Genomic DNA, 13051 nt, shown 5'->3' with positions numbered 1-13051 from the left:
GAGGATTTTCCATCTTCATCTTCATTTCACATTGTCGGCACTTTTGCTCTTTATCACATTTTTCTTTTTTATTATTATAATATTTTGCCCACACTTTTCTTATTAGCTCACATATCACTAAATAAAATAAGTGTTTCTTTGCCCTCTCTTTATTATATGTATTTATTATTTTTCAGTGTTGTAATAATATACACATGGATTACATATATACTAGTATGATTTGGCATTAGCACTTTTTTATATATTTTTTATTAAATATATCTTATTTATATATTTTCATATATTTTTATTTTTCATATATAGTGTACACATAGGATGGATGCTCTATGCAATTTGCATATATACACACTTTTTATATTACTTACCTTAGTTTCTTATATAATATATAGGTATATGAATTTATCATCTATGCATTTGTATTATATGTAACAATTACAATCTTTAACTGTGTTTTTATAATCCATGACGGAGATTGCATCTCTCATCTTATACTGGTTCCAGTTCCATGATTTTCATCTCTATTCTTTTTCTTTCTTCTTGTATCTATCTCTGTATTTCTTTACTTTTGGACTACAAATGATTTAATTGGCTGTTTAATACATGTGACCTATTATGCAACATATGATTGGCTTGTGTGCCCTTGCATTTATCATAGGCTCAGGATAACATGTGATCACAGAGGGATGCTATGATAGGCTGCCTCTCCTAATAAAGATTAATTACAGAACATGCTCTGGTTGCCTTGAAAAAACTCTCATTTGTGAAACGTACGTTGGCAGCAGCAGGGATTTTACTGCTGCATGAGCAGATATGTTACTGCTCAAACATCTTTAGTGATGTGATGTGATGTAAAAAGAAGATAATACTTCACTCAGTACTCACCTGATTTATGCGCTGTGTATATGAGACACTTATCTCTATTGAGCTGATGTAATGCTCATATATATTATATCAATTAAGTCAAACCTAATACTCATATAACTTATACTGCTGAATTCAACCATTATTAGTGAGCTAGTGTAAGGCTCAGATAGTGTATACCATGTGACTGATTAGAGCTGTTTCTAGACTCACTAAGTTACCAGCTATTCATGTTAGATCCTATTTATTTATAGCTGCATGAACAGCAGCAAGCTTAGAATCATTTATACACACCATGTGTGCTGTTCAAGTTTGGCTTCTTTCCCAGATACTCCCTAATTTGCGAATGGGTTTTCTTATTGTCAAAGCTAATGCAAATACCCTTATGATTTAAATGGCTTCATGTGCTGCTAACATTATAACAAGACACTGTGACACTGCAACATTGTATATCAGAAGATTTGGCTTTCTTTCCAGAGATTTGCTGAATACACTGCAGACAGCACTTGTGCATGTTTACCTGCAGCCTAATGAATAGCCAATAATGTCCAAAAACATGGTAGAATAACATGAGGGGATAAGGTGATAATATAAGATATCAATCTCCTATTCCTACATGACATTTGTGATATGAAATCTATACTAATTGAGCCAATTGACTGATTACAAGTACATTAGTCAGTCTTTACGGAATATAATTCCAGCCCCTTAGATGTTATAAGTTATTTGTTGGCTTTGCAGCAGTTAAGTCAACCCTTGTTTAAATGTATTAGATTCCATGTGCATTTCTGTTACAGGTGGCAATCTAGGTATATGAGTATATTGCGGCCACTTCTCACATGCATATCATGGCAATTCTGACATGCAGTGGACATTGCAGAATATTATCCCACTTTTAGGGATGTTATAGCATGCCACATATAATTGGTCCCAATTAAATGCATTTTTTGATTTGCTATTTTTGGATTTGCATATATTCTATGACTTATTTGTGAGAGATTTTCTATTTATTAATATCCATTTTTGTGTCGCCATTACAAGCGCAGGTGAACCAATAACACTATTCATTTCAATAATTAACACACTGAGATGTTTTTCATTTTTTATATTTCACTGGAGATTATTATATATACAATTTTAATATTGTTTAATAAAAGTTAAATTTTATTAATTTTTTTGTTAGTGTGCCAACCAAGGGACATTTCTGTCTTCTTTTTTATTTTTCTTACATGTTGTATCTTGTCCTTGGCAGCACGCCCCAGACGTCACATAAATATTGAATTTATTACTCTTCATATTGGGGTTTCACACTTATTTCTAAATAAATATTTACTGGTGCAGAAGCTTTCCCCAGATTCCATTCCTTCTATTCTAATGAATTATCACATTACAATTTTGACCAGACTACAGTGTAAATGTTACTAATACAGGTTATATGGCAATATTATCCAATCATGGCTGGTTTCAATAGACACATAAACTCACACATACAGAATAACGTCCTGTAATTGGACAGATAACATATACAAAATAATGTCCTCTAACTGGATTGAGGTAGCATCTAATGCACTTCATTAATTAATAAACTTATAATGACTTAGTCTCAGTGCAAAAAGATAGGAGCGTTGCGTGGCTGTAACAATGTTATGTTGTGCAACAGTGTTGGGCATAAGTACGCAGGCTCTCATCTACTTAGGTTTCCTGTAACTGGACAAATACTACAGTAGGAATAGGTACAGTATATACATGCATATACATGTACATACCTGAACCTATACATCCATGCATATTGTCACAAGTATACATTGTAATATGCATACAGTGTAATTATATCTCCCTATTAATGTATTTTATAATCCTACAGGTTGTTTGGCAGTTTCCCCTGTCTGGATTTCATCTATTTGGTAAGTATATTAGCATCATTTCACATCTCGGGTTCTCTTCCAATTGTAATCTTTCCAATAAGTACATTCTAAATTCCTTTATTGGGTTTTGTTTATGATTAGACCAATATTACTGATTGAGTTAACTCAAAGTTTTGTTATATAAGGGATTAAATTGAAAGTATGAATAATCTATGTATACTCCAAGGATATATTGTGTTACTTAGTTGTTCCCTATTGCTTAATCTTGTTTTAAAAAGTTATAAATCCACTACTGATTCATAATATTTTCAAATAAGGAGTATAATGATCCCTAATAGTACAAAGAGTAGAAAGAAGTAAACCAAGAATGGTATATATATATATATATATATATATATGCATAAAGGTCCATATTTGTATAGAGAATTGTTATTTTTCTTCTCTATTTAACCTATCCAGGAAAGTAATCTTAAATCTATGACTAGATCATATGTTTTTGAATATTGAATCATTTGGTCTGTTCATGCAGATATTAATAGCTCTAGCTGGATTGCATATGTTTTTTTGAGGTAGATACTGGTTTGTAGACTGACCTGTAACTCTTTAAAGAAATGAGGCATAGCTGTTTTCATTTAAGCCTTTCAGATGCATACTATTCATCGGGAACATAAGTTTGGTCTCTTCTTTCAAGAGTTCTTCATCAAGATTTCCCCTTCAAATTCCCATCTGGACATGTTTCATTCCAAATGCCTTTAAGGCATTGGGGTTACTGTCATGATATCTATAGAAATGCCTGGCTACTGTTGTAAGAGATTTAAATTTTGCCAAATCTTGATTGGCATTCCAAATTGTTCTGACATGTTCCAGTGCCCTCACTTTAAGGGGTTTTGATGTCTTGCCCACATAAACTTTACAGCAGGGACATTCCAGATGGTTTATTGTCCCTATTGTGGTACAGGTAATATAATTTTGAATGGTCCATTTTTTATTGTATTTGTCAAAGATCCATTTTCTAGGTGTCATATACTGTATTTACAAGCTTTACATTGTCCACACTTATATGAACCTTTTCTATTGAACAATGGTTTTTGTTTCAGGTCATATGGCTATGTACCAATCTATCTTTTATGTTATGTGATCTCCTCCTACTCATTTGGATTGTTGGGGGTACACTTTTTACCAAATCATTATTCCTGCTGAAGTACTGACCCATGTTTTTGGAGGATGTTCTTAATCTCCTTCCATTGAGCATTGAAGGTCCCTAAAAATCTGATCGGTTCCTCTCTCTGTTGTTTTACCTTTGGTTTCAGCAGTATTTCCTCTTGGTATTTTCTCTGTCTCTTTGATTGTTCTTTTAATTAGCTTATTGCTATATCCCTGATTTTTGAGTCTTTCACTTAAATTGTTGTTTCTGAAAATCAAACAACTCTGGGGTAGAGCCATTACTTTTAGTCCACAACATTTCCCCTTTTAGGATTGCACAAATTGTAGTGGGTAGAAGAAAACTAGTTAAATACAATATACTGTTCATAGCAGTATCTTTCCTGAACATGTCTGTAGTGATTTGTCCTCCTTCATCAATCTTTAATGTTAGATCTAAAAAACCAATTTCTTTTTGACTGATTATGTAAGTTAATTTCAAATTGAGGTCATTTATCAGTTAGAATTTTAATGAATCCCTCTAATTTTTCCTGATCACCTTCCCATAATATCAAAATATTGTCATTGTAACGAAGGTACATCAAGATATTATCAGTGTAACTATCATGCTGTTCATGAAAGATCTTCTCCCTCCACCCCAGGTAGAGGTTGACATATGAGGGGGCACACGCTGTCCCCATTGTCATTCCTCTAACCTGGAGGTAGTGGCACTCATTACAGATGAAATAATTTTTAGTTAACACAAAATTGAGTAGTGTCGTAACAAACTCATTGAATTCACTAAATATTCCCATGTTCACATAGTAATTCACTGCATGAATACCATTTTCATGCTTTATGCTGGTATATAAGCTTTCTACATCACACGAGACCAACCATACTTCAGGATTTACATTTAAAACCTGTAGTTTGTTGAGAACATCCATCGTATTTCTCACATAGAATGGTAGAGTCTATACATGATTACATAGATGTTGATCCACAAATATACTGGCCTTCTCTGTGAGGTTGCCCACTCACGATACTATGGGTCTCCCAGGAGGGACTCTCTCATTTTTATGCACTATTGGGAGAAGGTATAGTGTGTGTCAGTTTTTGGTTTATCGACTTTCAGGAATTTTGAATTGCATTTCTTGATAATCCCATTATTGAAGGCTGTAGTGATTAGGCAAGTGTATTGTTTAAGAACATTTGAAGTTGGATTAAAGGTAAATTATTGTTAACAACTTCTGTTATTAAGTTGTTTATTCAATTCATCAACATACATCTGTATGGGCTATAGTACAATGTTGCCCCCCTTTTCTGAGGGTATTATCACTTCATCTTGCCATCTGGAGATTTGATCAAGTGCTTTTGATTTGATCAATGAGTTCATTACCACACTACTCAATTTTGTGTTATCTAAAAATTATTTCATCTGTAATGAGTGCCACTACCTCCAGGTTAGAGGAATGGCAATGGGGACAGTGGGCCTGATTCAGAGCTGGACGCTATTTGCGAACGGTCGTTCAGACAAAGGGGCCGGCTATTTAAATTGAGCACTCACTCTTAGCAGTCTGTTGATGCCTCTATGTCTGAGCGAGTGAACGAAACATGCGCTAGCTATTTTGTAAAGACGCACCCTGGCCGTTCGCATCATACGTCATCTGCGCTATTTATTAGATTAATCGAGTACATCGAAAGGTGTCTGAACTGCTCGCAGTGCTTGTGGTAGGTTTTACTTCCCGCAATCACTGCAAGCAGTTCAGGCTAAAAGACAACCAAGTGACGTGATCGATGACACTCCCTTACTAATTATGCACTCCCATTAAATGCCCGTTTTGACTGTTTGGCACGCCTGCGTTCAGATCTCCACTCCCTGTTTTCAAGCACCTTCCCCTGTAACCACCCACAAATGCCTCATTCTGTCACTCAAATTAGCAGGCCCTTGCTGTTTTGCGAGCACATGATTTCTGACCGCAATGATTGTTTGGCGCATGCGCATTACGACCCATATGCATGCGCTGATGTGCGAACATCACTCGGAACTAATGAGCGGCCGCTTACGAGTGGCTCTGAATCAGGCCCAGTGTTTGCCCCCACATATACCAACCTCTACCTGGGGTGGTGGGAGAAGGAGAAGGTCTTTTATGAACAGCATGATAGTTACACTGAGAAAATCTTGATGTACCTTCATTACATTGACGATATTTTGATATTATGGGAAGGCAATCAGGAAAGATTATAATAAATCATGACAATTCTGAAAGATAATTACCTCAATTTGAAATTTAACTTATGTCATGAGTCAAAAAGAAATTTGTTTCTTAGATCTAACAATAAAGATTGACGAAGGAGGTCAAATCTCTGCAGACATGTTCAGGAAAGATACTGCTTCAAACAGTATTCCACTAGTTTTTATCTACCCGCTACAATTTGTGCAATCCCAAAAGGGGAAATGTTGTGGACTAAAAGAAATTGCTCTACCCCAGAGTTGTTTGATTTTCGGAAACAACAATTAAGTGAAAGACTCAAAAATCAGGGATACAGCAATAAGATAATTAAAAGAACAATCAAGGAGACTGAGAAAATACCAAGAGGAAACACTGCGGAAACCAAAGTTAAAACAACAGAGAGAGGAACCGATCAGATTTGTAGGGACCTTCAATGCCCAATGGAAGGAGATTAAGAACATCCTCCAAAAACATTGGTCAATACTTTAGAAGGATAATGATTTGGTTCAAATTTTACCCCCAACAATCCAAATGAGTTGGAGTAGACCACATAACATAAAATATAGATTGGTACATAGCCATATGACCTGAAACAAGAAACCATTGTTCAATAGAAAAGGTTCATATAAGTGTGGACAATGTAAAGCTTGTAAATATATGACACCTAGAAAATGGTTCTTTGACAAATACAACAAAAAAGGACCATTCAAAATTATATTACCTGTACCACAGTATGGACAATAAACCATCTGGAATGTCCCTGCTGTAAGGTCTATGAGGGCAAGATATCAAGAACCCTTAAAGTGAGGGCACTGGAATATGTCAGAACAAATCAGAATGCCAATCAAGATTTGGCAAAATTTAAACCTCTTACAACAGTAGCCAGGCATTTATTTAAATATAATGACAGTAACCCCAATGCCTTAAAAGCATTTGGAATGAAACATGTCCAGATGGGAATTTGAAGGGGAAATCTTGATGAAGAACTCTTGAAAGAAGAGACCAAACTTATGTTCCTAATGAATAGTATGCTTCTGAAAGGCTTAAATGAAAACAACAGCTATGCCCCATTTCTTTAAAGAGTTATAGGTCAGTCTATGAACAAATATCAATAGCTACCTCAACAAACATATGCAATCCAGCTATAGATTTATGAATTTCTGCATGAGCAGACCAAATGATTCAATAGTCATATCTATTCTGTTCAAAAACATATAATCTAGTTATAGATTTATGATTAATTTCCTGGATAGGTTAAATAGAGAAGAAAGATAACAATTATCTTAACATATATAGACCTATATGCATATATATATATATATATATATATATATAAATGTATGTAAATATATCATTCTTAGTTTACTGTTTACTTCTTTCTACTCTTTGTACTATTAGGGATCGTTATCCTCCTTATTTGAGAATATTATGAATCAGTTGTAGATTTATATCTATTTAAAACAAGATTAAGCAATGGGGAACAACTAAGTAACACAATATATCCTTGGAGTATAGATAGATTATTCATACTTTCGATTTAATCCCTTATATAACAAAACTTTGTTAACTCACTCAGTAATATTGGTCTAATCAAATACAATAGCCAATAAATTCAATTAGACTTATTGGAAAGATTACAATTGGAAGACAAACCAAGATTGGAAATTATGCTAATATACTTACCAAAAAGTTGAAATCCATATAAAAGACATCAATATGTAGATATAATTACACCATATGCATATTGAAATATATATGCATGGTTGTATAGATTTAGGTATGTACATGTACAGTATCAACACATTGATTAGACACATGCAGAAGAAATTAGACGTTGATGTTAGGATATATATTTAAACTCTTTATTACAGGGAATGAAAGTGAGACACTCGGCTGCATAGAAGAACATTTGTTCTTTTATTCTTAACCACACATATTATTTTCAATCTACACACAATTTCTTTTCTATACCTTTATTTTTAATATTTTGCTTTGCTTATATATCATGTGAGTTATCTTATACAAATTAATAAAGATTATATTTTATATATGTCCACCATTTACAGATCCTCTTTTCTCTTTCGTCGATAATATTAATTCTCACAAGATACCAAAATTTTTAGGAATATTCTCTAATAGATATCACTAATTCATTACAAATATTAATTTCTTATAATATTAATTTATGGTATCATGGTTCTTTATATATCACAATAAATAATTCTATATATATTTTATTATCATTTACACCAAATATATTAACTATAAAAATTTAGTAATTTTTTTATATCCTGAGCCTTGTTTTTGTTTCTCTTTCCCTCGCTTCATTTCATTCCCCTCCCCCCTTATCCTTTCCCTCTATTGCCATTTCTTATTTTATATCTTAAATATAAGGTAGTGGATTATAATGTGAGATCAAGAATTGAGTTTATTATGAGTCCGTTTCTTTAAAATGATTGCCTTATTAGCATGTGCAGTGAATGCTTAATGTCAATATTCACAGCTATGAAGATTTGAATGCTTGAACAATAAGAAATCAAGAATGTAAATGAATAGAACACTTGGAATTAATATTTCTACCATGAATAGACATCTGATTGGAGGAGGGGAACACACCCCCATACCTCCGTTACATAGACATATGATTCACACTAGATCTATAGCAGTTATCTGACATGACTATGAATACTTAAAACCCTTTTGGAGGAGAGGGACACACCTCCTTCCCCTGTGAACTTTGAGATGGCAGCATTCATTGGATGAGACACGGAGCTCAAAATGAATCAATAAATAAGCATTGGATTGGTCTAAGAGATCATATGATCAAGAAACACAATTTCATTGGTTCCCATGTATGAATATAGTTTGGGGCAGTAGAGACAGTTGCCTTGCCTTGAAGAAGCTAATCAGCGAAACACGCATTGGTACGCCCACCTTGTGCACTCCATGCCTTGATACAATATACCTATTCCTACTGTAGTATTTGTCCAGTTACAGGAAACTCAGTAGATGAGAGCCTGCATACTTATGTCCATTGAGCCAGTTGTAACTAGTAACACTGTTGCACAACATAATATTGTAACAGCCACACAATGCTCCTATCTATTTGCACTGAGACTAAGTCATTATAAGTTCATTAATTGATGAAGTGCATTAGATACTAACTCTGATATCCATCCAGTTACAGGATGTTATTTTGCATGTGTTATCTGTCCAGTTACAGGATGTTATTATGTATGTGTGAGTTTATGTGTCTATTAAAACCAGCCGTGATTGGCAATATTGCCTTATAACCTGTATTAGTAACATTTACACTGCAATCTGGTCAAAATTTTAATGTGATAATTCTCCTTACTAAACAATAATTAATAACAGCAACCTCATAATTTTTTATAATAAAGAGATATAATCACAACAAAATATTAAGGAGTTTCTGACATTATATGTTAACTGAATGGAGATAAGTACACCAGATATTACATGTATATTTTTATCAATTAGCCAGACATAAGGATGCAGTAAATGTTCTGCCACAATAACACTTGCTTTAATAGCAGTACACTTGTCACATGCACTCCATGCTTAAATATCATTAATAAGAGACACTATTTCTCACTGGAGTATCCATCTAGTTACAGGACATTTTAGTGGATGAGAGCCTGTGCATTTGTGTCTATTGAGCTAATTGTGACTGGCAACATTATTGCACAATATAACATTGCAACAGCCACACAAAATTGTAATAATAATTAGGAACAACAATATTTTTATATTAAGAGATCTGTGATAGACAATCACAGCAAAATATACTGATACCTATGGTCTATATGTTTATGAGGTACTGGGGATGATTTAACTTACCTGATAATCCCCCACCATGAATATCTCTTTCTCCTAATTAATAAACGCAGAGCTCTGCAAGAATAATACTTGCTTCAACAAAGCATGGATATCTAAAATATTATTAATAAGAAATAAATTCACATGGCCGGGTTTCTCCCTAGATTTTATTTCACTTCTTTATTACAAATAGTCACACATTCACACTTTATTTCCTTTTTTAACCTTTATTTTGCTGGAACCCATTCCTATTGGAGCATCAGGTAATTGAAATGGAATGTTTCTTCATAGGACTGCATTCAGCAATGAATAAATATCTGAGCTTGTCAGAAATGTTAAGACCCAGATTTGTGACACTTGTTAACCACATTCATGCTAAGATAGGGATGAGGAGTGGGGGAGGGAATGGAATATAATCAATAAACTGGACGGCTGCTGCTGGCTGGTGCTTTGAGTCTGGACCACAATTTTATTATTCTTTCTTGTTGTGCCATAGAGTCTGGACCACCATTTTAATCTTCTTCTTTTAGTCAATGATGATTTTATAAAACAATATTTATTAATCAGTATATATTATTAAAATTATTATGCAAAGAATTGTTGGCTATTCACATCATTCCCAGTCCTTGAGGAGAAAATCATCCAGCTAGGACCACCAATTGTTGCTCGTTAAAGTATTTGCCCTAATGTGATTACTGCCCATTACATTTAGAAGTGGTGTCAGTAGCTTTTTGGACCAGGATCTGCATCCCATACAAGCTTGTTATCTGCAGACACTTATTTCATGATAAGCCTATGATGGGGAGCGGGGAAGGGAATGGACTGGAGACATACAGTAAAAAATAGAAAGCTAATGCTGTCACAAATTGCCCTGGACCAACAATGGGTGCTCTTTAGATGATTTTAAGTGTCCTAATTCTGATTACTGTCCACTATCTTTAGATATGGTATCAATCACTTTTAGGACAAGGACCTGCATATCCTAAAGCTTGTTAACTGCAGACACTTTAATTCATGATAAGTCTATGAAGGGGAGTGGGGAAGGGTATAGACTGGTGGCAGTCTACAATTAGAAAATGGAAGGCCAAAATCAATTTCACTACCAAACAAGGGGGAAACATTAGAGTGTACAATTACATTGTAGCTTTTAGTATAATGCAAAAAAGTTAACAATACTTATACTGATGAGCAGATAGTTTAATCCCCTTCTCTTCTCTACATAATTATGCTAACTAATAAAAATAATAGTTATATTTATATAGTGCTTTTCTCTAGCAGGACTCAAAGTTGCTTTACAAGCCTCAAATGCATACTGTAGCACAGAGGTTTAGTTTTACATGAAGAAGAAAACAAACAAAAAAACACCATGAACAATGTGAACAGGGACAATGAAAAATGCAAAGCTAGTGCAGCCATTCTGGGTAATAAATTCCACATGTTACATAACCCTCCCATGAATAGTACCAGGCAAGGCTGCCATTATGGGTGCGTTACATAGGTTACCCTGGGTGGAATAAGCAACAGCTAGAAGAGATGTCACAAATTGGGAAGTTTCAGTATACTATGGTAGAAGCAGAACCCTTATCTAACAATCAGTTCAAAGTATTTTCATCCCAACCATAGGTTTAGCAGTTGAGGCAGCCATCTTGGATGCACTAGAAAGGTTACAATTTGTGGGGTAACTGATACAAGAAACTATGACATATATGGATGAATTAGACATTGTAATATTATATGCACTGAATGAATATATCTACACGTTGTTCATCCTGCCCAATAAAGAACCATCCAAGGAAGCCATCTGTGGGGCACTGCATAGATTACAAATGGCAGGGTGTGAAATTAGTAGAATTATAACATCCAGGCAGAAAGAAGATATTTTTTTTTTTAAAGAGAAGCTGAATACAAAGGCATAAAATGGCAGTATTAAAAGAATGGTGACAGCATTACAAAAACTATGGTAAAGTTAATCAGGAATTAAAAATAATGGAGTAATTTGCAACAAGCTGCATACTCTGCCTGCACCTTACATCTTCCTTGCTCGAGTGTGTGTTCTTCTCATATTCAGCATTTTGTTGAGTGCAACTGGGCTGCAACATGAGATTTCCCCCAAAATCCAGTCTTAGGGGAGTTGAATGGAGGGTGGAGTAGTAGCATTACCAAGCTACAGTGTTTGAGAAATTGTTTAATTTGAGGTTGGAAACTAGACTAAAGTCCAAATCCAGTTCAAACTTCGGTTTAAACTCCATGCTTAAGATGACATGCTTAATAAGCAGGCTAAGATGGCAGACCAAGCCTGTGTGTGCAGGCTTTCAAATAATTAACTTTTGTAGGAACTGCCAGGTCAGCTGGTACATGGGGAGGGAGTGTTTGATCAATTTGCTCAAAATGCTAATTAATGGTGGGGAAAGTTGCAGCCTCACATTTTCAAAACAATCTTTCAATCGAGACTATTCTTGCAATGAAAAGCATCAGGTATGGAAGATAGAATTAATTTACCTGTAAAGAAAAGAGAGATGGTATTAAAACTCTGCTCTGCTTCTAACTCCATGCTTTAGATGACATGCTTAAGATGAAGGCTTATATGGCAGGCCAAGTCTGCCATAAAAGTAGATACAATGGGAAAAAAGACAGAGACTGCAAAGATAGGTGTAGCCATGGTAAGATATAATTAAAAAGATAAGTATTATGGGCATGCTTGGCAGCTGGGAGGCAGGATGTAATTGTAAATGAATGAGGGAAGGCATTACAGAGGTTAGATGTCTAAGAAATATCCATAAAATGAGATTGGGAATGGTGATCAGGGAGGAGGTGAGGCAACAATCATTAGCAGAGTGAAGTAGGGAGGAGGGAGTGTGTGTTGATATTAGACTGGAGATGTTGTAAGGAGTAGCAAGATTGAGAGCTTTATATTTGAGAGAAATTAGTTAAAGTTTAATTATGAGTAGTATAGAGAGCCAGTAGAGTGATTGGCAGAGAGGCAGCCTAGGTAGAGTGATGAGAAAGATAAATGACTGGAGGGGGGCAAGATTTGAGTTAGGAAGGTGCAGATTACAGTAATAAAGGCAGGAAGTGACGAGGGCATGAATAAGGAAAAGTCTGATTCTGGAG

This window comes from Taudactylus pleione, unplaced genomic scaffold, assembly GCF_031769625.1.
Source record: "Taudactylus pleione unplaced genomic scaffold, aTauple2 ptg000602l, whole genome shotgun sequence".
In the NCBI taxonomy this organism is placed as follows: Eukaryota; Metazoa; Chordata; class Amphibia; order Anura; family Myobatrachidae; genus Taudactylus; species Taudactylus pleione.
The sequence above is the reverse complement of the archived record's forward strand: the minus strand, read 5'-3'. Positions refer to the sequence as shown.